The 24,226-nt window shown below is 47.5% G+C and overlaps 1 protein-coding gene across 7 annotated transcripts in view; it reads left to right on the forward strand.

Moving 5' to 3' along the window:
• DDR1 (discoidin domain receptor tyrosine kinase 1) overlaps window positions 1–24,226 on the forward strand; it is a 116,203-nt gene that overhangs the window by 37,691 nt on the left and 54,286 nt on the right. The window contains exon 1 of one of the 7 annotated variants that reach the window (XM_083491431.1): window positions 3,455–3,739. The exons of 2 other annotated variants lie outside the window; for them this stretch is intronic. The gene's annotated coding sequence lies outside the window, so the exon portion shown is untranslated. Of the gene's footprint in view, window positions 1–3,454; window positions 3,740–3,798; window positions 4,270–24,226 lie in introns of those variants that run through there. 4 more of the 7 variants (XM_083491428.1, XM_083491429.1, XM_083491424.1 and 1 more) reach the window with 4 other exon arrangements.

Below are 24,226 nucleotides of genomic sequence, written 5' to 3' on the forward strand. Positions count from 1 at the left end.
GGTCTCTGGCCTGATTCAGAAAGCTCTTCTCATGTTCTTATGTCAAGTTCAGATACCAATGGTGCAGTCAGAGGCCTCTGGGTGTCTCTCCCCTCCTGCTGCATTATGAAGATCTCTCCCTCCTATTATGGCTATCCAAATCGTGAGCCAAAGGGTTCTATTGCTCCAATGTATACCGGTCTTCAAGGGACGCGGGTGGCGCTGTGGGTAAAACCTCAGTGCCTAGGACTTGCTGATCGTAAGGTCGGCGGTTCGAATCCCCGCGGTGGGGTGAGCTCCCGTCGTTCGGTCCCAGCTCCTGCCCACCTAGCAGTTCGAAAGCACGTCAAAGTCCAAGTAGATAAGTAGGTACCACTCCGGCGGGAAGGTAAACGGTGTTTCCGTGCACTGCGCTGGTGCTGGCTCGCCAGTGCAGCTTCGTCACGCTGGCCACGTGACCCGGAAGTTTCTTCGGACAGCGCCAGCTCCCGGCCTCTTGAGCGAGATGAGCGCGCAACCCTAGAGTCGGTCACGACTGGCCCGTACGGGGAGGGGTACCTTTACCTTTATACCGGTCTTCAGGGGCAGCCCACCCATGAGGCAAGGTCAGGCAACCACCTCGGGCAGCAGGATCTGCAAGGGCAGCAGTTCCTGCCTCCAATATAATAATAATAATAATAATAATAATAATAATAATAATAATAATAATAATAATTTATTATTTGTACCCCGCCCATCTGGCTGGGTTTCCCCAGCCACTCTGGGCGGCTTCCATAGAAACCAAAAAAACACTAAAAAGAAATGCATTGCCTGCTGCAGCCAACTTCTCTGCCAACTAATCAGGACGAATGCTCAATAAGCACCCATGGAAGCACCCATTTTAAACCCTCTTCCCTAATTTGAACCAGGGCTTCTTGGGCCGCATCTGTAGAACCTCTCTCAGTGCTAGGGCACAGCTCTAAAAGATGTGACTTAATTGCAACCGTGCACAGGGGAGAAAGTTCTGCGGCACCTTATAGGCTTACCCAGATTTATTGGGGCATAAACATTTGTAGACTAGATCCCACTTCATCTGACGTGTGAAAGCATATGTCACAATAAATCTGTTCGTTTTTAAGACGCCACAGCCCTTTCTCCCTCTCTCTCCTCTGGTGTGTGTGTTTGTGTGTTTTGTTGTAACAGATGAACGTGGCTACCCTTCTGGTCGTAGCAAGAGCGGCTGTGAGAATATGGAGGCGAAGAGGGGGAGGAGATCAGCACCCACCAATTAAGAGCAGGAACCTTCCATGAACTGGCATTTGGGTCTCCTCCGCAGGTTTTCCTTGGAAAACCTGGCTGGCTCCTAGGTTCTGCAAAATGTCCCTCCCCCCCTTACATAAAATCATAGAATCATAGAGTTGGAAGAGACCACAAGGGCCATCGAGTCCAACCCCCTGCCAAGCAGGAAACACCATCAGAGCACTCCTGACATATGGTTGTCAAGCCTCTGCTTAAAGACCTCCAAAGTAGGAGACTCCACCACACTCCTTGGCAGCAAATTCCACTGTCGAACAGCTCTTACTGTCAGGAAGTTCTTCCTAATGTTTAGGTGGAATCTTCTTTCTTGTAGTTTGGATCCATTGCTCCGTGTCCGCTTCTCTGGAGCAGCAGAAAACAACCTTTCTCCCTCCTCTATGTGACATCCTTTTATATATTTGAACATGGCTATCATATCACCCCTTAACCTCCTCTTCTCCAGGCTAAACGTGCCCAGCTCCCTTAGCCGTTATGTCCACGTGTATTCGTCATGTCCACGTGTATTAATCAGTTTCTCATTCTGGCTTGTCCATAATCAAAGGGGAAACCTTTGCTGCTGGGAAATGGTTTTCTATTGTCACGCTCCGCCCTTGTGCCAGCTTAGCTTTCACTCTCAGCAATTCTGTAATTTCCAGTCCGGAGAGAGGAGATGCGTTGTGGAAAGCCCACAGGCAGCACAGAAGCAGGATCTAAGTCATTCCTGAAGCCAGGAAATCCTGGGTTTGATAATGGCATGATTCACAAACACACACACACGCCGCTGAATTGTCCAGGAAAGTTGAGGACACCATCAAATACCTTGGACGGCCTCTATAGTGTCACATATCTTTCTCAAAACAAATCCTAGGGGTGTGATATTTAGAACTCTTCTCACTCTTCCCTGCTCAGTAATCTTCACCTTTTCAGATATAACCTCCCGTGATCCATTTGGGGACCTTCTTCGTCGTCGTCTTCTTCCTCCTCCTCCTCCTCTTTATATTTGCACAGTGAATGTTGCTATTGCCACCTACCTTAGATCAGATTGCAAGCCAGCTGTGCAAGGATGGGGCACCTGTGGGAACTTGTGGGTTCTCCTCTTGACCCACCAGCAAGGTTCGCTACTGATACCTGCTGTGCCCCCTCCCTCTTTAACTTACCCCACACTGTCAGGGGTGCCAACTTGAATAAAATATTTTTTTGGGGGGGGGAGGCTGGTAAGTGCCACCTCTGTACACTGTTGTGCCATGTTAGAAAGCGAGAGCCGCTGTGGTGTCACAGTTCTTCAGGATCTTGATGAGTGACCTTGAGCTGCCACTCTCCCTCAGCCTAAAAAGGTAAAGGTAAAGGGACCGCTGACCATTAGGTCCAGTCGCGGACGACTCTGGGGTTGCGTGCTCATCTCGCTTTATTGGCCGAGGGAGCCGGCGTACAGCTTCCGGGTCATGTGGCCAGCATGACTAAGCCGCTTCTGGCGAACCAGAGCAGTGCGAGGAAACGCCGTTTACCTTCCTGCCACAGCGGTACCTATTTATCTACTTGCACTTTCGAACTGCTTTCGAACTGCTAGGTTGGCAGGAGCTGGGACCGAGCAATGGGAGCTCACCCAGTTGCGGGGATTTGAATTGATTGGCAAGCCCTAGGCTCTGTGGTTTAGACCACAGTGCCACCCGTGTCCCCTCCCTCAGCCTAGCCTGCCTCGAAAGATTGTTGTGAGGATAAAATTGGGGTAGCCTGAGCTCCTTGGAGGACAGTGTTGTTTACTCAAAGGAAATAACTATCATTCTATTATACAAAGTTCATTACACATTACTAAATAATAATGATCCCACAACAAATCACCTGTAGTTTAAACAACCACACACATACATGTTTTCTCCCACTGTTTATCTCTGCCCGTGTTTTCATTTTCTTCCTCCGTTTCCCACCGTCTCAAATTCTAGATTTCTGCATAATAGAGGGTTGGGCTACAGGACCCTGGGGGATCCCTTGCGACTCTACAATTCTATAAAAGCATCTCCAGCCTATTGTATTTTTTTTATTATTTTTTACAGCGCCACGCATGCCATGGCATAGCAAACAGCTACAATAAAAGAAAAAGATCTGGAACACTGATTGCTGCAGAGAAACTTTCCTCTGCCTCCTGAGCAGGCTGGAGAAGTGGCGCTTTAAGAACACTTGGCTTTATCTTATCTCTCACAAAGAAACCACAGAGAGATCCTTCCCAGGTTGCCCTTTTCTGTCCAGACAAAAAGCCGGGAGGGAGGAGAGACCTTTGCCCGGCGACTTTCGGAGCTCAGCTTGGCCTTGGGGTACAGCAGCCCAGGAGGAGCCGCCGCCGCCGCTGCCTCCACCCCCCTTCTCTCTCCCTCTCCTCTCTTGCAGGCGCAATCCAAGCGCCACCAAACTAGGCGAGGGGGGCCTCTCTTGGGAGAGAGAGAGAGAAAGAAAGAGAAAAACTGGCCGCCAACAGCTGAGCAAAAAAGGCGTGAGTTAATTTCAGAGAGGCTGGCGCGCTGGCGATGCGAAGCGAGAGGGGGCCGGGCTGGAGAGGTGGGTGTAAAAGAAAGGAAAGGAAAGAGGAGGGAGGGAGGGAAGCGCGCGCGTTGCAACGCCTCCTGCGCCAGCCGGCCGCGGGCAGCAGCCGAGTCCCCGCCCCGCCAAGGACGGCCAAGGCGGGGAGGGGAAGAGAAAGAGAGCGAGCTATGCAAATCGGGCTGGATGAGATCAGCCGGGAGCAACTGGCTGTGCAACTTCGGAGCAGGACTCTTTTCCCTCGCCAGTTGCAAGACGGCTCGGCCCCGGCTCGCGCTTTTGCGCACGGCAGACGCGCCTTCTCTCTGCGCCCTGGTTCCCGGCTGGATTATTCCTCTTACCAAGTGAGCTCCGGAGCTGGAATTTCTATCTTTCTGTCTTGGCGGAGTTAATTCTCTCTTTTCTTTCCGCCGCATTTTACCCGGTTCTGTAACTAGGTGGATTTAAGCACTGCTTGAGTTTGAAGAGGAGAACCCAGAAAAGGTAACCCCCCCACCTCTCCACTCCCGTTCGCCTTTTCCTTTTCCTTCCTTTTGTAACCTTGAGCCAGCGTTGAAAGTGAGACGAACCCGGGCGAGGCAGGAGGAGTCCATAAAGCAATGAAAACAAACTGGGGCTTCTTCCCAGTTCCTGGTCTGGGATTGGCTTCAAGCCATTATCACCTGCCGCCTGCTTGCTTTGTATACATACGTGTCAAGAGAAGTGGATTCGGGGCGTAGCGGGGTGTCCTCTGGAGTCTTGAGCTTAGGCTGCGTTGGGGCTCCCCATCTCTTAGCAACAGAAGCTCCTCGGCGTCCGGCTTAACCCTTGGAACGTGCGAAGAAGAGAGTGTCCCTGATCATGGGCAGAGTGCCTTTCCCTCACCGTTAAGGGCTGCGGCAGACATCGCGAATGGGCTGCGCTTTTGTGTGGCAATTAGCATGCAACCCAACTCGTCCTACCCGCAATTGTGTGCACCGCTGAATGCGCAGTGACTCGCACATGTATAATATGTTTCCCCGCTTTCAGTTGTACACTGCTCTTGAGCTCTTTCGGAGGAGAGTCGGCAGTGTGGTGTAGTGGTTAGAGTGTGGGACTAGGCTCTGGGCTGCACCTGTTCATGTCGTTGGGGGATTTGCACAAAGAGAGACGGTGTGTTGGAGTGGTTAGAGTCTTGGTCTTGGACTTGGGGAACCAGGGTTTGAGTCCATCTACCTCACAGGGTTGTTGTACGGATGACATGGAGCGAGGAGAACCACGTTCGCAGCCTTGAAGAAAAGGTGGGAGAGAAATGTAGTAATACATACTGAAATCGCTGCTGGCAATAATGTACAGATATATATTTACATCTAACCACAGATGATTCAGAGATTGCACACTAGTTTGTGGATGTGACTGCTTTCTGTATGGAAGGGTTCATTATTATTATTATTATTATTATTATTATTATTATTATTATTATTTTATTACCTGTGAAACATCCCAAGGCAACCCCAGCTAGGTTCTCTTCCCCCTGCCCCCCCCCCGGTTTTCTGGGATTAGGGGAAAACAGGTTTCCAAACACCCTCTGCCCAGTACCTATTATGTGAGACGTGGTGTTGTCGTTTCTGATCTGTGTTTCCCACAATGTGCATCTTGTAAAAACCAAGATCAGATTCCACCCTTTGATTGATTTCCCTCTTTCCCACCCCTTTCATCTGGCTTTTCTGACCAAGAGGCTTTACGGCCAGGGGCTTGAAATTCCAGCATGTGCAAAGTTGCCCTTCATTTCCCATTTTTCAGCCGTGAAGCCAGCTGCTTTTCGAAAGGCAGGTGGGTTTTGAGCTTTCCTGCTGCTTGCCGATGGATGAACAGCTCTTAACCTTTCTCTCTGGTTCCACGCAGGGGAAAATAAGTGGCTCTCTTTAGGTTTGGGCATCCGAGAAATGCCAGGATTCTAACAGCGACAGATTATTCCTTGGCGTTTTAATACAGCAACCGTGGACTTAAGTTTAGAAATCGAGACTATTACTATAATGCACCAGGGTTGCAATGCTAGAGATTTATTATGGTGAGGGAGAGCACTCTTGAGCGCTTAGGAAGAGCACTGTGCATACAGACAAGCATTCTTATTTTTATTAACAGGGTTGGGGTTCGTCACAACAAGGCAGATTTCTGATGTTTTTAAACCACCGTGTCCTGTAATCACCATGTTTAATGAGGCAGCAGCAGCAGCAGTAGCCAGAAGCCCACATGGCTCAAAAGGGGGTTCAAGCCGCCAGTGGGGATATTGGCTTGTATCCAACGTTTGTCATATTCAGTGTTCGAAATTCGCCAGGCACGTTTTGCAAGTGGCACGGGTCCAATTGCAACTGCATGGAGATCTGTGGATGCCCGGCTGGCAACGGGCATCTCCATCTGGCTGGCCCCTCCAGTTTTCTTAAGCAGGCAAGCAGAGTAGCTTAGTTTATATCCCCCCTTTTTCTCCAAGGACTACATGATTCAACCCCCCCCCCTCAAATCTTGGTTAATCCCTAAAACGACCCCTTGAGGTAGGTTAAGAGGCTGTGACCCGACCAAGGTCACCCACTGAGGTCACCCTCCCGGGTCCTAGTTTGACACTCTCTTCTTCTTTCTTTGGCGATCACTCGTAGTCGAGTAAGATTGTCTTCCATAAACATGGTTTTAACAATGAGTCCGTAAGTGATTGTGGAAACCAATTCTGGATCCACACGTCCTTCCACAGTAAAGGGGTACCTCGGGTTAAGCACTTAATTCATTCCGGAGGTCCGTTCTTAACCTGAAACGGCTCTTAACCTGAAGCACCACTTTAGCTAATGGGGCCTTCTGCCGCCGCGGCGCTGGAGTCCGATTTCTGTTCTTATCCTGAAGCAAAGTTCTTAACTTGAAGCACTATTTCTGGGTTAGCGGAGTCTGCAACCTGAAGCGTATGTAGGGACATAGGTTTCTGGGCAGGAGTTGATCACGGTGTGGATTTGCCAAGTGTGCCTTCCTCTTAGCACATTTCTCCCTTGCATCCTGAGTTCGAGTGTCTTCAGTGGATATAGCCTACCTTGATTTCAGTAAGGCATTTGACAAGGTGCCCCATGATATTCTTGTAAAGAAGCTGGTAAAATGCGGTCTTGACCGAACCCAAAGGGTGCTCATCAATGGTTCCTCTTCATCCTGGAGAAGAGTGACTAGTGGGGTGCCACAGGGTTCTGTCTTGGGCCCAGTCTTATTCAACATCTTTATCAACGACTTGGATGATGGACTCAAGGGCATCCTGATCAAATTTGCAGATGACACCAAACTGGGAGGGGTGGCTAACACCCCAGAGGACAGGATCACACTTCAAAATGACCTTGACAGATAAGAAAACTGGGCCAAAACAAACAAGATGAATTTTAACAGGGAGAAATGTAAAGTATTGCACTTGGGCAAAAAAAATGAGAGGCACAAATACAATATGGGGGACACCTGGCTTGAGAGCAGTACATGTGAAAAGGATCTAGGAGTCTTGGTTGACCACAAACTTGACATGAGCCAACAGTGTGACGCGGCAGCTAAAAAAGCCAATGCAATTCTGGGCCTCATCAATAGGAGTATAGCATCTAGATCAAGGGAAGTAATAGTGCCACTGTATTCTGCTCTGGTCAGACCTCACCTGGAGTACTGTGTCCAGTTCTGGGCACCACAATTCAAGAAGGACACTGACAAACTGGAACGTGTCCAGAGGAGGGCAACCAAAATGGTCAAAGGCCTGGAAACGATGCCTTATGAGGAACGGCTAAGGGAGCTGGGCATGCTTAGCCTGGAGAAGAGGAGGCTAAGGGGTGATATGATAGCCATGTTCAAATATATAAAAGGGTGTCACATAGAGGAGGGAGAAAGGTTGTTTTCTGCTGTTCCAGAGAAGCGGACACGGAGCAATGGATCCAAACTACAAGAAAGAAGATTCCACCTAAACATTAGGAAGAACTTCCTGACAGTAAGAGCTGTTCGGCAGTGGAATTTGCTGCTAAGGAGTGTGGTGGAGTCTCCTACTTTGGATGTCTTTAAGCAGAGGCTTGACAACTATATGTCAGGAGTGCTCTGATGGTGTTTCCTGCTTGGCAGGGGGTTGGACTTGATGGCCCTTGTGGTCTCTTCCAACTCTATGATTCTATGATTCTAAGTGTTGCTTCCCAGCAACTGAAATGTGTTACAGTGCCTTTTCTGTGTGCACAAGTTCCCTCCGGCCATCTGCACCCAGTGTTTAGGCTGGTGGAAGCTTTTCCAGGAGGGCAAACGGGTCGCTGTCCCACCAACCTCAAGTCCTCTTTAAGTCTGCGTCCACCTGGCTGCCCTTTGATAGACATCCAAGGGGGTGAATGAAACTGCCTGCCAGCTTCTTCCTCCCTCTGGACCTCAGCAGGGGGGAGGATTGGGGCAAAGCCAGGATTCCTTGGTTCGGCCTGCCTTTGGCTGCAGCTGCCTATCCTGTGTGGGCTTCCAGCATCCCGCCTTACCTGTCTGAATGACACCAGCCAGTGAAGGCCGTGGCTTCCACAGCCAAAACGACACCACCCAAGCGCAAAGGGGGTGTCAGTTGGAGACCCGGGGGAACCCTGAGGTTTGTAGAAGTACAGTGGTAGCTCGGGTTAAGAACTTAACCCGGAGGTCCGTTCTTAACCTGAAACTGTTCTTAACCTGAAGCACCACTTTAGCTAATGGGGTCTCCTGCTGTCGCCGCGCCGCCGGAGCACAGTTTCTGTTCTCATCCTGAAGCAAAGTTCTTAACCTGAAGCATTATTTCTGGGTCTGTAACCTGAAGCGTATGTAACCTGAGGTACCACTGTACAATAAATCTTTATTTTGAAGGGGGGAAGGGGGTGGAAACAACCCAATGCATACTAAGTGTGATGCTGCTGATTGTTTTGTGGTGGTTTTCCATATATCTATATCTATATCTATATCTATATCTATATCTATATCTATATCTATATCTATATCTATATCTATATCTATATCTATATCTATATCTGGACTGCCCTTCCCCAGAGGTGGTCACCAGGCAGTCCATCATCATTATCATCATCATCATCATCATTAAAATAAATAAATAAAACTTTATTATTTATACTCCGCCCATCTGGCTGGGTTTCCCCAGCCACTCTGGGTGGGGGATACAGTGGTACCTCGGGTTACAAACACCTCGGGTGACAAACACCTTGGGTTACAGACTCTGCTAACCCAGAAGTAGTACCTCGGGTTAAGAAATTTACCTCAGGATGAGAACAGAAATCGCGCGGCGGCAGCGGGAGTCCCCATTAGCTAAAGTGGTACCTCAGGTTAAGAACAGTTTCTGGTTAAGAACAGACCTCCAGAACGAATTAAGTTCATAACCAGAGGTACCACTGTATATCATAAAACAGAAAGCTGAAAATAATTCTCATGATTAACAACATCCCAGAAATGAACCCATCAGCTTCTTAAAAAACCAGTGGAAAAGGGGTGTGTGTGTTTGTGAGATGGTGTGTTTTTAACCTAGTGTATTTTCTTTTTCCTCTGAGCTTTTGGTCCTTAATTAGGAGAGTAGCACTCCGGCTTCTTTTCATGGGATAGGATCTGTAGTCCTGGTTGCTGCTGCTGCTGCTGCTGCTGCTGCTGCTGCTTCTTCTTCTTCTTCTTCTTCTTCTTCTTCTTCTTCTTCTTCTTCTTCTTCTTCTTCCTGTAGTTGTTGTTGTTTAGCTTTGTTTTCAGTCTTTTATTTGAATCGTCGCAAGTTGCTTTGAGTTACCTTCTAAGAAGAGTAACAAACAAACAAACAAACAAAATAAGTAAATAAATAGTAGAATCTAAAGTTAGGGCAAGACACCCTTCAGTATGGAGATCATTTCGCAGACAAGGCCTCAGGCTCAAATTCCCACTAAGCTAGGAGGTTCACTGAGAGGCCATGAATCAGTCAGTCTGTCTCTAGATAGCCCACCCCACAGGCTTATTGGGAGAATAAAAGTGGTTGGCGCGAAGCACCTTGTGTTTTGCCCTGAACTCCTTCCAAGAACGGCAGAATATAATAATATTCATAATCACCATCTTCTATATATTTTGGAAAGTTGCTTGTTTGCTATTTGTAGGGACGTCTCTTTTAAAAATATCTTAACCACGTTTTGCACGATGGCTCCTGAGAACGAGGAGCCGGTCTGTTTCTGTGCTTGGATACGGTTGGGCACCATTTTGAATCAAGATGGCGGACGGAAGCTTTCTGAACACTGTTTTTTTGGGTTTATTAGAATTCCCAGGTAACTCTGGGTTCAAGGAGGCTAGGAATAAATAAGTGGGACGTGGAAGAAAATGTTGCAGTGTCATGTGCTCCTGTTCAGGGTTCCAGCTAACTGCAAGTACCCATTTCCAGGACACTCCATTTATCTCCATTTCCTGGACCTTGTCCAGCATTCTGTGTCCTCTGAGTATGCCCAGTTTGCATCAGGCTCTTTTGGGGGCCTCCTTGCCTTTTATTCCTTCTCCCCCCCAACTTCCTGTAGATTTCTGTGTACTTTTGCAAATCGAGGGGCTTCAGCAAGCTTGCGGATATCATTCTCATGTGCCTAGGATAGAGCTGTTTTTGGCTACATGAGGACCAGCGCTTGGAGAGTGAGCTCGCTATTAGCGATAATCCTCCTGGCTCTTGTTTCGTGATCGCACCAGCGGTGGAGCCTTCAGTTCTGGTTTCTGTTTAGGGAGATTTTGCAGATAAGTAGCTGAGGCTGCAATTTGTCAAAGGCCGCACGCTACATGTGTAAACGAACAAGGCGGAATGGCATTAGCAATGCTCTCTGACCGCCTCACTCTCATATGTACACTCATTAGTAGAGAGATGCAGCCGATCCCAGTTCCCTGACAATTGCACCTGTAAATACTCGTTTGCAAACATTTTTTTGGTCTACCCACACATTAAATTCTCATATGTCCAGTCAAAAAAGGCTCCCAGAGCAACAAAGAAGACAGTCTATGCCCTCAGAATCTAAAAGGCACGACACAAAAGGAAATGGGGATGGGGAGGGAAAAGGAAAACAAGCAAACACAACCACCAGTTAAGCTAGTACAGTGGTACCTTGCGTTACAGACGCATCAGGTTAGAGATGCTTCAGGTTACAGACTCCGCTAACCCAGAAATAGTACCTCGGGTTAAGAATTTTGCTTCAGGATGAGAACGGAAATTGTGCAGCTGCAGCACAGCAGCAGCAGGAGGCCCCATTAGCTAAAGTGGTGCTTCAGGTTAAGAACAGTTTCAGGTTAAGAACGGACCTCCGGAACGAATTAAGTACTTAACCCGAGGTACCACTGTAATTATAATTGATCTGTTGGAGCGGAGGAGATGTTGGCGCTTGTCTCTCAGCAGAAACAGTGGAACAGCCGCCGCTTTCCGTATCTCCCTTTGCTGCAGCCTTTGTTCTTTTTTGATTCACTGTCAGTGTTGTTATTGTTTGTTATTTAATCAAAGTGAAAAGACCCCTGCCCCAAGGAGTTTACAATCTGCGTCTGGACCATGGGGAAATTGGGAACATGAAAGGAGGGGGAAATTGCCCAAGAAGAAAGGTAGAGGAGAAGGCAACAAGATTTCTAGCATTCCTGGGCGGTTTGCTCCCTGCTGCACCGTTATGGCGTATCTCTCTCTGTAACTGTAATATGCAATAGTTAACTAAGCTGACATGTTAATAAAGGCAACATATCATTGATGGAGCACTCCACGCGTTCAGGCGCCTCTGCCAATAATCACTCCTTGCGGGATGCTGTGGCTGAATCAGCAGTCTCTTAGATGGAAACCTGTAGGGAGCCGAGGTGAAGTTGTCTGGGGCAGTGTAAAACGATGAACACAGCAAAAGGCCATTAAGAACGTTCTCTGACAACCCAATATTCTCATGTCCATCGGGGCACATTAATCGACCCTTAGCGCAAGCTTATCCCCCGTCGGTGTGCTTCAGGAAAGATTCAGGTTTGAACACAAGCCGTTCTGTGCTGCTGCAGTTTTTCTGCTGCAGAACTGAGACTCTTTAAGTGGCTTGCAATGCAAGTTTCTAGTCCTTAACACGGTTAAGAAGCTTGGGAGTGGGGCCCAGAGGGAAGGCAGGCAGTAGGATGGCTTCGGTATGCGGCTCTCCATGATCTGGAAGAGCAAAATAAGCAACTTGATCCTGTGTTTTTGTGCTCAGTAGATTTATGTTTCTAGATAAGTGAGCGTAGGTTGGCCTAATCGAGAATCTTTGCAATATAAAAGAGCAAGGAGCAAGCCTTTAAAAAGAAAAGAAAGAAAGAAAGCTGTACATTTGTAGGGTACCAGAATGCCCCATAGTCACTTCCCACAAATGGCGGCAGTTACCGCATTAACTCTGGAGTCCTATACATCTCGATGCAGAACTACAGTCGTACCTTGGAAGTCGAACAGCCTAGTTCTCGAACGTTATGGCTCCCGAACGATCGAAACCCGGAAGTGACTGTTCCAGTTTTCGAATGTTCTTTTGGAAGCGGAATGCCCTACAGGTCTTCTGTGGCTTCCGATTGGCTGCAGGAGCTTCCTGCAGCCAATCGGAAGCTGTGCTTTGGTTTTCGAACGTTTTGGAAGTTGAATGGACTTCCGGAACAGATTCCATTCGACTTCCAAGGTGTGACTGTATTTGTTTGCTTATTAGCATTTCTAAATCACTTAGCATTTAAAAGATCTCTAAGCGGCACAGAGAAACCCAACATAAATGCAATGGGTACCATTGAGCTAACTTCTTGTCCCATCAACACAAGGATTTTCACTTGTGTAATGAAACTCCCACCCCACTCTTCTCCCCGTGTACATCACATGCCCCCCAAATCTGATCCAGAGGGTGGGTGAACCCCAGAACAGATTTACGAAGAAGGGTGGGGAGCTCTGTTGCAAAGGCGGAAGTCCTTGTGCTAATGGAATGTGCTACTTGGAAACCACCCAATAAATCAGTATAATGAAAACAAGAGATAACAAATGTAAAAGGAGCAAAGCAACATCCTGAAAAATAGATTTTTTAAAAAAACATTCAGTAATAGTCAGCGAAAGCCTGGGCAGAACAAGATGTCTGTACAAGATGTTTGGAAACAACTGATGGATGTTGCTTCTCATATGGCCAAAGGGTGATGGTGGAAAATGCCCATTTTCGGGTGGCCGCTCTGTGAACTATTTGAGTTCGGTGGGAATTACTCTGAGCTAAATGAGAATAGGGTTGCAGTCTAAATAGCTTTTAAAGAATGCACCTGCGAAGGGTCACAAAAATCCATCCTCCATGTTCTGAGATGGTCTACGTCTGGCCACCAGATGTTAAGGATTTTTTTTTTAAGGAATGGGAAGGATATCCTCATAGTGCCCTGCGTGTGACCTTCCCATCTGGCTGACCACTGTCAGCTGATAAAACATTTGAGATTAGTGGACTCTTGACTTGACCTAGCACGGCAATCCTCATGTTCTTGGGGAGGAAACTGAGGCTCAGTGTAATTTGAGAGGGCTTTGGCCTGAGGACAGCATGCTGGTTATTATATTACCCTGGACACAATCATCAGCTGAACACACGTCACTCCCTGCCCCAATAAAGCTCAGGCCATCTGCAAAATACAGTGGTACCTCAAGTTAAGAACTTAATTCATTCCGGAGGTCCGTTCTTAACCTGAAACTGTTCTTAACCTGAGGTACCACTTTAGCTAATGGGGCCTCCTGCTGCTGCCGTGCCACCGGAGCACAATTTCTGTTCTCATCCTGAAGCAAAGTTCTTAACCTGAGGTACTATTTCTGGGTTAGTGGAGTCTGTAACCTGAAGCGTCTGTAACCCGAGGTACCACAGTACATATGGAAAGTCGTAGGCTCAAAGCCTCGCATCTTAGGCTAGCAGGTGATGGGAAAGACCTTTCTCTGCCAGAGACCCTTGGACAGCTGCTGCCAGTCAGAGCGGAGCAATGCCAGGCAAAAGTAGCTTCCTGGATAGCGTTGCTGCTTTGACCGGTGTGCTGGCCTGTTAACGGTCTTTTCTTAGATTTGCTAAGACAGTTCATAGTTCTGTGCTGGGCTGGGGAATTTGTACATAGCTGTCAACTTTCAGATTTGAAAAAAAGGGATCAGCAGCCTCGAAAATAAGGGATCAGTAGCCTCACCTGTCACCGGGACAGTCTACGGGATATCTAACAATCCAGGATAGCAGTGGGAAGCAGTGGGAAACGGCGCTGGAATAAGGGAATTTCCCTCAGAAAAGGGAAGCTTGACAGCTCAGAATTTCCCTCAGAAAAGGGAGGGTTGAATTTGTAGCCCTCTGGGTGTTGCTGCCAAACATGACTCCCATCATCATAACCTGATCCCAGGTTATCAGCTGGGCGGGTTGCTGTGTCCTGAAGAGTAAAGAGTAAAGGCAGTTTCCCCCTCCTTTTCTCCTAACCCCTGCATGACCACCTTCGCTTGCTGAGATTCTTTCTTCTGCGATGCAGTTAAATCCCCAGGGGCTGCTGTGCCCTCCTTCGCATCTCCTCACGCCATGTGGCATTCTTTTCATTACTACAGCTGTTGTGCTGTGCGTGGGTTGGGCTTCGTCACATGCTGTGGGTTTGGTCTGCAAGGGATATTGCTGGGTTGTTTTTTGGGGCCATTTTAAAGAAAGAGATGGGACTTGTTTGGCGTCTTGGGAAATCACAGGTTGCATCCAGTTCTGCCGTTTGTCTTCTTCGGCCTATTCAGAGAGGTGGACTGTGTCTGGATCTGGAAAAGGAAAGACACCGGTCAACTGATGGCTAGATAGAACCTCCAGTTTCAGAGGCAATCTACCTCTGAATATGCCAAAGGAGACTTCACAACGGAAAAGGGCTTGATGAATCTCACCCTCTCTGCAAGCAACGCTTGATTTTCAGCGAAAGGCCCCAGAATTCTCTCTTCTCCCACCCACCCCATCTCATTTTTATTATCAGAGGACGTTCATTTTGGCATAAAGGGTGGTATTCCATGCTAGTCCTACTCAGAGTAGACCTACTGAAGTTACTAAAGGTAAAGGGACCCCTGACCATTAGGTCCAGTCGTGGCCGACTCTGGGGTTGCGGCTCTCATCTCGCTTTACTGGCCGAGGGAGCGGGCGTACAGCTTCTGGGTCATGTGGCCAGCATGACTAAGCCGCTTCTGGCAAACCAGAGCAGCGGACGGAAACGCTGTGTACCTTCCCTCTGGAGCGGCACCTATTTATCTACTTGCACTTTGACGTGCTTTCGAACTGGTAGGTTGGCAGGAGCAGGGACCGAGCAACGGGGGCTCACCCCGTCACGGGGATTCGAACCGCTGACCTTCTGATTGGCAAGTCCTAGGCTCTGTGGTTTAACCCACAGCACCACCTGTGACTGAAGCTACTAGATATGCCTAAAACATCTTCCTTAGTTTCAGTGAGTCTTCCCTGAGTAGTTGGAGGCAATGTCATGGGAATACACCATCTTTTTCTCTCTCCACTCTTTGGCTGGGGTCCTGTGCCCTTAAGGACTGTGTAACGGGCAGAAATTCAGGTGCAGCTTCCCCCATTGCTACATGCTCGTGTGAGGAACTACTGCACCTGTGGAATGTTGGCCTGAAGACTGCAGAAAAAGGCCACCTTACTCACATTGTGTCTTGTGTCACAATCTTATGTGGTTGGAGTATAATTTAGTAAGGGGACTGTAAAGTATTTTTGCTTAGTAAAAATGCTGTGGAGAGGCGCTGTAGAAAAATGATAGTCATGGGGGCAACAAGCAAGTACAGTGGTACCTCTGGTTAAGAACTTAATTCGTTCCGGAAGTCTGTTCTTAACCTGGAAATGTTCTTAACCTGAAGCACCACTTTAGCTAATAGGGCCTCCTGCTGCTGCCGCTGGAGCACAATTTTTGTTCTCATCCTGAAGCAAAGTTCTTAACCCAAGGTACTATTTCTGGGTTAGCGGAGTCTGTAACCTGAAGTGTTTGTAACCCAAGGTACCACTGTAGTTGATTTGTTTAGCGTGCCTGGCCCCAAAACTTCCAGTTACTGTATAGTCAAGGAAACAATGTTAAACTTAAGAAACATGAAAATGGTGGTTTTTCGGTGTTCACTCCCCTCCCAGCACTTTTCACTCTATTTGCTTAAAAACCGGTTTTCAGGATTTGCTTTCAGGTGAAGTGTGGGCAGCACTGTAGTTTGGGGGCCTGAGTTCCCAGCACCTATCCTTTGAGCCAGAGGTAGATTCCTCCCCCCCCCTTTGAAACTACAGTGGTACCTCGGGTTAAGTACTTAATTCATTCCAGAGGTCCATACTTAACCTGAAACTGTTTTTAACCTGAAGCACCACTTTAGCTAATGAGGCCTCCTGCTGTTGCCGCGCCGCCGGAGCACGGTTTCTGTTCTCATCCTGAAGCAAAGTTCTTAACCTGAAGCACTATTTCTGGGTTAGCGGACTGTAACTTGAAGCGTATGTAACCTGAAGCGTATGTAACCCGAGGTACCACTGTATAATTATTAAAAGGCTATTCATTCATTGTCACATTTTCCTCCCCTGTTTTAAGATGATTCCCACAATGGATGTGTCCTTTTTTACTAAGAGGGCTTTGCACCTTTTGGCATGGGTATAGTTGTAAGAGATTTATGCATCTTTCTGAAGTTCTGTTGATCTGGCACAATTAAAGAGCATAATGCTCTTCAGTGTTTTTTTTTAAAATCTATTCTGAAAGTTTGCCCTCTTGGTAACTACTCAGATTGGAGAAATCTGAATTTTGATAGGGTCAAAAGTAAAGTTCTGTATTTAGGTAGGAATTACCAGATGCACAAATACAGGATGGGTTGACAGCACTACATGTGAAAAGGATCTAGGGGCCGTAGTACAGTGGTACCTCGGGTTAAGTACTTAATTCGTTCTGGAGGTCCGTTCTTAACCTGAAACTGTTCTTAACCTGAAGCACCACTTTAGCTAATGGGGCCTTCTGCTGCTGCCGCGCCGCCGGAGCACGATTTCTGTTCTCATCCTGAAGAAAAGTTCTTAACCTGAGGTAATATTTCTGGGTTAGTGGAATCTGTAACCTGAAGCATATGTAACCCGAAGTACCACTGTAGACCACAAACGTAACGCGAGTCAACAGTGTGATGCAGCAGCAAAAGAAGCTAATGCTATTCTAGGCTACGTCAACAGGAGTATAGTGTCCAGATCAAACAATAGTCCCACTCTATTCTGCCTTGGTCAGACCACACCTGGAATACTGTGTCCAGTTCTGGGCACCACAATTTAAGAAGGGTATTGGCAAGCTGGAACATGTGCAGAGGAAGGCAACCAAGATTATCAGGGTTCTGGAACAGTTGAGGGAGTTGGAGAAGAGACGATTGAGAGGTGAAATGACAGCCATCTTCAGATCATCTGAAGGGCTGTCACCTGGAAGTCTGGAGCAAGCTTGTTTTCTCCTTCTCTGAAGGGTAGGACCCAAACCGTTCAAATTACAAGGAAGGAGATTTCGACTCAACATTGGGGAGGACTTTCTGACATTAAAAGCAATTTGTCAGTGGAACAGACTCCCTCAGAAGGTGGCAGACTCTTATTCATTGGATGTTTTAAAGTAGAGGTTGGATAGCCATTTTTTCAGGGATTCTTTAGTTGTGATTCCCGCAGATTCCACCTAAACATTAGGAAGAACTTCCTGCCAGTAAGAGCTGTTTGACAGTGGAATTTGCTGCCCAGGAGTGTGGTGGAGTCTCCTACTTTGGAGGTCTTTAAGCAGAGGCTTGACAACCATATGTCAGGAGTGCTCTGATGGTGTTTCCTGCTTGGCAGGGGGTTGGACTCGATGGCCCTTGTGGTCTCTTCCAACTCTATGATTCTATGATTCTATGATTGCAGGGGGTTGGACTAGATGACCCCCGGGGTCCCTTGCAATTCTACGCTCCACTGAAGGGACAGCATATGCATCCTTTAAAAAACAACAACAAAAAACCAGAAATCTAACCAATGCCTAGCACACGAGAAAGAAAGTATTAAAGCCATTAAAAGGAAACGAGCTAATAAAAAGCGTGTTTGGAGGGGGATCTCTAAGTGGTTATGGCTTAAGTTTAGGGAATCCTGCTTTCGGAGGAGGCTGGTGCAGATAATCCCTCCGGCCGCTTTCCAAATTTATGAATCATGTAGACGCACTGGCTGGAGCCGTGCGTGATGGGAGGAGGAGGGGGGCTTGAGTTCGGGTCTTGGCACGAGGGGCCTCGTCCTAGCAAGGGAGCTGGACTCTTGCCAAAAAGGTGCGGTGGAGAATATGCGAACACCAAAAACACTAAAAAAGAAAGGCTGATGTAATTTACAATTGCCTAAATATAACCGTGCAAGAATTAACGTAAGGTCCATTTATATCGCAGACTACCCATTGCAACGTTTTGCAGAAAATAGAAAGCAAAGTTGCCATTTTAACGTAGGCTACCCAATATCTCAAAACGCGAACACTCGTCTCTGATGAGAAACAGCCAACGCTACCTGTTGCACAGCTGTGCTGAACCATTCAAATGCCTTGACTGCATTCAGAAATAATGCTAAACCAGAGTTTATTGTCATGGGAATGAGCTGCCAAGAGTCTTTACTCTGCCTCCTCTCCTTCCTTCACACGTGGGGAGAGGAAATTAGAAGCTTCCAATTGTGATCAGTTTGCTGTTTGAGTGCAAACCACAGTTTGCTGGGTTCAGGCACAATGGCGAGCTCTGACTAGCAGTCAAATGCAACTACAGTCGTACCTTGGTTCTCAAACGCCTTGTGACTTGAATGTTTTGGCTCCTGAACGTCGTAAAGCCATAAGTGAGTGTTTTGGTTTCCGAACGTTCTTTGGAACCTGAATGTCTGACGCGGGTTCCGCGGCTTCCGATTGGCTGCAGGAAGCTCCTGCGGCCAATCGGAAGCTGTGCCTTGGTTTTCGAATGTTTTCGGAAGTCAAACGGACTTCCGGAATGGATTCCATTTGAGAACCAATGTATGACCGTAAAAGCTCCTGATTTCCCCTTACAGATGAAGGAAGGCGAGGAAGCAGTGCATAAGCCCTGGGCTTATGACTGCCCTCTGTGCATAATGTTGACATATGATTTAATTTTGCATCTGAAAGCAGCCAGTATGTATCTGGCAATAACATCAAGAATTTGTATGGGTCAGCACAATGCAGTAACTCCCTCTCCTGAAGTATGTGTTTGAAATATTGAGGATTCGTATTCTATGTAAACGTCTGCAATTTTAAAATATTCTCTTTATTAGATGCCCGAATCCTGTGCTGGCATTTGCAAGGGAGAAGCGGAGTATATGGGTGCTTAACCCTTGCTCTACCCTTCCAACCGTGCCTCGGTTTCTGAATGTTTTGGAAGTCGAATGGACTTCCAGAACGGATTCCGTTCGACTTCCGAGGTACGACTGCAGTAGCATTTGTTTACATCTACATGTATCTTTCCCCCAAACAGCTGAAAGTGGTGTACAAGAGTCTTCGACTCCTCACAACAGTCTTATGAGGTAGGTTAGGCTTGAGAGATGGGGACTGGTTCCACCCAGTGGGCTTCATGGCTGGGTGGGAGATTTGAACCCAGGCCCTAACCCATGGGTAGGCAAACTAAGGCCTGGGGGCCAGATTTGGCCTAATCGCCTTCTAAATCCAGCCCGTGGACGGTCCAGGAATCAGCGTGTTTTTACATGAGTAGAATGTGTCCTTTTATTTAAAATGCATCTCTGGGTTATTTGTGGGTCATAGGAATTCCTTCATTTTTTTTTCTTTTCAGAATATAGTCCAGCCCCCCACAAGGTCTGAGGGACAGTGGGCCGACCCCCTGCTGAAAAAGTTTGCTGACCCCTGCTCTAACCACTACCCGACAGTGGCTGTTGCAGGGCTTAGGGAAGGCCACCAGACAGGACAACAGTTGCCATTTGCTTGCTTGGTCCTTTCATATGTAAAAGGCAGAGTTGCGAGGGTCGGATTTTAGCACTGAAAGGGATGAACGGGTAAAAGGGGAGCTAAACTTCCCTCCCGCAGCCTTAATTTCCCTTTTCAGCTCACTTCCAGTACGAGAGGTAGACTGGCAAAAAAGCAGGAGGGGAAAGAGTTGAGGCAGAGGATTTTGTTGAGGTAAAGCGAGGCAGGGAAGGGTTTAGTTCCCCTCGCTTGTGTGCCCTTATAGATGCTAAAATTAGACACCCCCCACCTGCTCTGAAAACATGAGCAGGGCTGTCAAGTGAGCAAGCAAATAGGGTTCCCGCCATTGTGTCTAGCTGAAACCTGAGATATGTGAAGTGCTTTGAGCAATCCTAAATAATTGTACAGTGGTACCTCGGGTTAAGTACTTAATTCGTTCCAGAGGTCTGTTCTTAACCTGAAACTGTTCTTAACCTGAAGCACCACTTTAGCTAATGGGGCCTCCCGCCACCGCCACGCAATTTCTGTTCTCATCCTGAAGCAAAGTTCTTAACCCGAGGTACTATTTCTGGGTTAGCGGAGTCTGTAACCTGAAGCATATGCAACCCGAGGTACCACTGTACTATTATCCCCACTCGCTGTTAACATTCAGCTGCAAAATGTGGGTATTTTGTGCAGGGCTAGTGGGGGCTTTTGCTTTCTGTTGTTGCATGAATTACGTTTCAAATTCTCGACGGGGATATGTCAAGGCGAACAGGTGGAGAGATCCATGGGAGCATAGTTTCCTGTGGGCTTTATCTCTCAAGCTTTATTGATGGCGTGACTCCACATCTAGGCCCCTAATCCGACCCCTTCCCCTATTTGAAGCTAGACAGCGTCACGGTGTGAAATTCTGGGCAGTCCAGAAAGGGAGTTACTAATAAACAGGATGCTGGGGCTACCTTCGCTATAGGGCAGCAAAGGCCGCCCTATAATTAGAAGGGAGCATTGCTTGGCGGTGACGCAGAAGTCACGTAATCCCACATGGAGCCCCTTATTCCGAATTGCTTTTCTTTTCTAGAACTGATCTCCAGGGAACAGCAGTAGTGTTAGTCGTACCCAAGAGTAGACCCGTTGAAAGTAATGAACACAACTAACGTAGGCCCATTAATTCCACTGGGTCTAACCAGGGTGGATTTGATTTAAATCAAATCAATTTATATCACGATTTAAATCACAATTTAATTCACTAGTCAGTAAGACTTGATTTAAATCTTTTTTTTTTTAACAGAAAGACTCGTTCTTGCTGGTACAGTGGTACCTCTGGTTACAGACGCTTCAGGTTACAGACTCTGCTAACCCAGAAATAGTACCTCGGGTTAAGAACTTTGTTTCAGGATGAGAATAGAAATTTCGGCCCAGTGGCAGGAGGCCCCATGAGCTAAAGTGGTGCTTCAGGTTAAGAACAGTTTCAGGTTAAGAACGGACCTCCGGAATGAATTAAGTTCTTAACCAGAGGTACCTCTGTATAATCTTAATATTTACAACCAGATGAAGGTTTCATTTTTGGAATAATAAATTTTCAGAGTAGTTTTTACAGTTATATCAAAAATTACTGATTTGGTTATACTATTGGAAATACATAGACAGATAATTATGAAATAATTGTGAGGTTTAATAAGTTAACTGTTTATATTTGGACAACTTTTCTGCTGTACTTTATTGGAAGGAGAAAAATAATCATTTCCTTAATAACAATTTATTTAACTAAAGCAATAACATTATAGCATATGTATCCATGTTTGTTAACTGATGTGGTTAAACTTAAAAAAACAAAAACAAAACTTAGACTGAGTTTTAGCACACATGAAAAACTTAAAACAAATCCTTATAGGATTTCCCGATGAATAGCCTTTGGACTATAATGTAACTTAAACAGAAAACTATCTTTAGAAGATCTTTTCCTCCAGAAGCATTTTCTTTTAAAAAATCAAATTTAAATCAAAATAATCTAATTTAAATGGGACGCGGGTGGCGCTGTGGTCTAAACCACTGAGCCTAGGGCTTGCCGATCGGAAGGTCGGTGGTTTGAATCCCTGTGATAGGGTGAGCTCCTATTGCTCTGTCCCAGCTCCTGTCAACCTAGCAGTTTTAAAGCACGCCAGTGCAAGTAGATAAATAGGTACAGTGGTGCCTCGCAAGACGAAATTAATTCGTTCCGCAAGTTTTTTCTTCTTGCGAGTTTTTCGTCTTGCGAAGCACGGTTTCCCATAGGAATGCATTGAAAATCAATTAATGCGTTCCTAGGGAAACCGCTTGCCAGGCTGGCGGTGCGGAGAAGGGCTTTTCTCCCCACCGCAAGCCTTCAGGACAGGTACGGGAACAGAGGGGAAGGCGCGCAGCGCTTTCCCTCTGTTCCCGGGGCTTGCGTGGGAGGAGGGTTTTTCCTCCCCACCGCCAACATTCAGAACAGCATTCTGAATGTTGGCGGTGGGAAGGAAAACCCTCCTCCCACCCCAAGTCTTCAGGAAAGCCATCCGAAGCTGGGCGGCGGGAGAAGGTGTCCCTGCCCCCCCGCCCGGCATCGGAGCTTCGTTCCGATGCCGGGCGGCGGGAGGAGGCTTTCCCCCCCCCCGCTCGGCATCGGAGCTTCGTTCCGATGCCGGGCGGCGGGAGGAGGCGTTCCCCCCCCGGCATCGGAGCTTCGTTCCGATGCCGGGCGGCGGGAGGAGGCGTTCCTGCCCTGCCGCCCGGCATCGGAGCTTCGTTCCGATGCCGGGCGGCGGGAGGAGGCGTCCCCCCCCCGCCCGGCATTGGAGATTTGTTCCGAAGCCGGGTGGCGGGAGGAGGTCCGAGGACAGTGGGGAAGACGTGCTGCGCTTCCCCGCTGTCCCGGAGATTTCCCTATGGGCTGTCGTCTTAGGGAAATTCGTTTTCGAAGCACCTCCAAAACGGAAAACCCTTTCGTCTAGCGGGTTTTCCGTCTTGCGAGGCGTTCGTCTTGCGGGGTACCACTGTACTATTCTGGCGGGAAGGTTAAACGGCATTTCCATGCACTGCTCTGGTTCTCCAGAAGTGGCTTAGTCATGCTGGCCACATGACCTGGAAAAACTGTCTGCGGACAAACGTCGGCTCCCTCGGCCAGTAAAGCGAGATGAGCGCCACAACCTCAGAGTTGTCCGTGACTGCACTTAACAGTCAGCGGTCCCTTTACCTTTTAAATCTAATTTAAATCCAAATAATCCAATTTAAATTTTAAAAATCTGAGGTTTTAGATATATATTTTTTTTAATCATTGATTTTTTTACCAGTCATGTCCCGTTTTTTGGTCTGGCACTTTGGCGCGATTCAGCTGGCCGGAGCGCCAGAACAAAAGGCCCTCAGGTTTTTTTGGGGTTTCGTGCTCTTGCCCGAGGCGTCCCGAATTTGATCCGTGGGATATTGGAGGGTGTGTTGCTCTGTGTGGAACTTTGTTGGACGCAGCACTCTCTGTTGCTGTTTACATGAGACGGAAACGATGCTACCTACCAATGTCACGTTTCAAGAACACAAAATTATTTATGGATGTGTCGCTCCAGAAACTCAGGCCGCATTCACACCAACGCATTTGAAGCACTTGAGAGAGTCATGACATTCCCCCCTAAGGATTCTGGGAGCTGTAGTTTGCTAAGAGAGTTGTTATGAGGCCCAGAGTTCCCTGTGAAGAGAAGGAACACAGAAAGAACCTTAATTTTCCATGTATAAGACGAGGATTTTTTAATTTTAAAATTGTGTTTAAAATTGGGGGTCGTCTTATATACCGATAGTGCATAGGGGGAACGTGGGATTGGTTGCGGCTATTTGGCGTGTTATTGTTGGCTGCGGCAAGGCTGGTGTTGATTGGGTGTCACTGCGGCAACAGGGCGGGCGTTTGGCGTCTTCTGCTGGCGCGGGGACAGATGATAGGTGGCTTTTGGGACACGTGCTGGTGTCAGCGGTTTTCGGCATAAAAAGCTCAACAACTTTTCTTAATTTGAAGTCCCCAAAAATGGAGTCTTATACACGGGGGCGTCTTATACACGGAAAAATACGGGACTTATTTATGCTGCACGTAGTTGAACTATGGAACTCGCTGCTACAGGATGCAGTGAGAGCCGCCAACCTAGGTGAATTAAAAAGTGGATTATGGGAAGCCTTAATGAAATCTTATTTAAAGAGGATTAGACAAATTCATGGAGGAGAGGACTGTCAATGGTTACCAGCCACGATGGCTGCGCTCTGCGCCCACAGTTAAAGGCAGCGATGCTTCTGAATACCAGTTGCTGGAAACCACAGGAGGGGAGAATGGTCTTGTGTTCGAATCCTGATTGCAGCCCAATAATCTGTTCAACAGCCTCACCTTTTGTAGCTGGAGTCAGTCAGCACTCCACTCTCCCAGGCCAGATGGGAAAAGACCAGCAAGGCAGGGTGCAGGTCTTCCAGGGCTCACAGCCGAGATGGTCTCATTTAAAACAACACAGAGGAAAATTTAAAAACAATTTAAAAGCAGCTGCAAGCCAGGCTGTCAGGCTGGTTATACACGACCCCTCTTTCGGTATTATTTGCGCCTGCGAACGTTTTATTTATTTAAAAAAAAAAAAATTAC

The sequence above is a fragment of the Podarcis liolepis genome, assembly GCF_965112155.1.
Source record: "Podarcis liolepis genome assembly, chromosome: 2".
In the NCBI taxonomy this organism is placed as follows: Eukaryota; Metazoa; Chordata; class Lepidosauria; order Squamata; family Lacertidae; genus Podarcis; species Podarcis liolepis.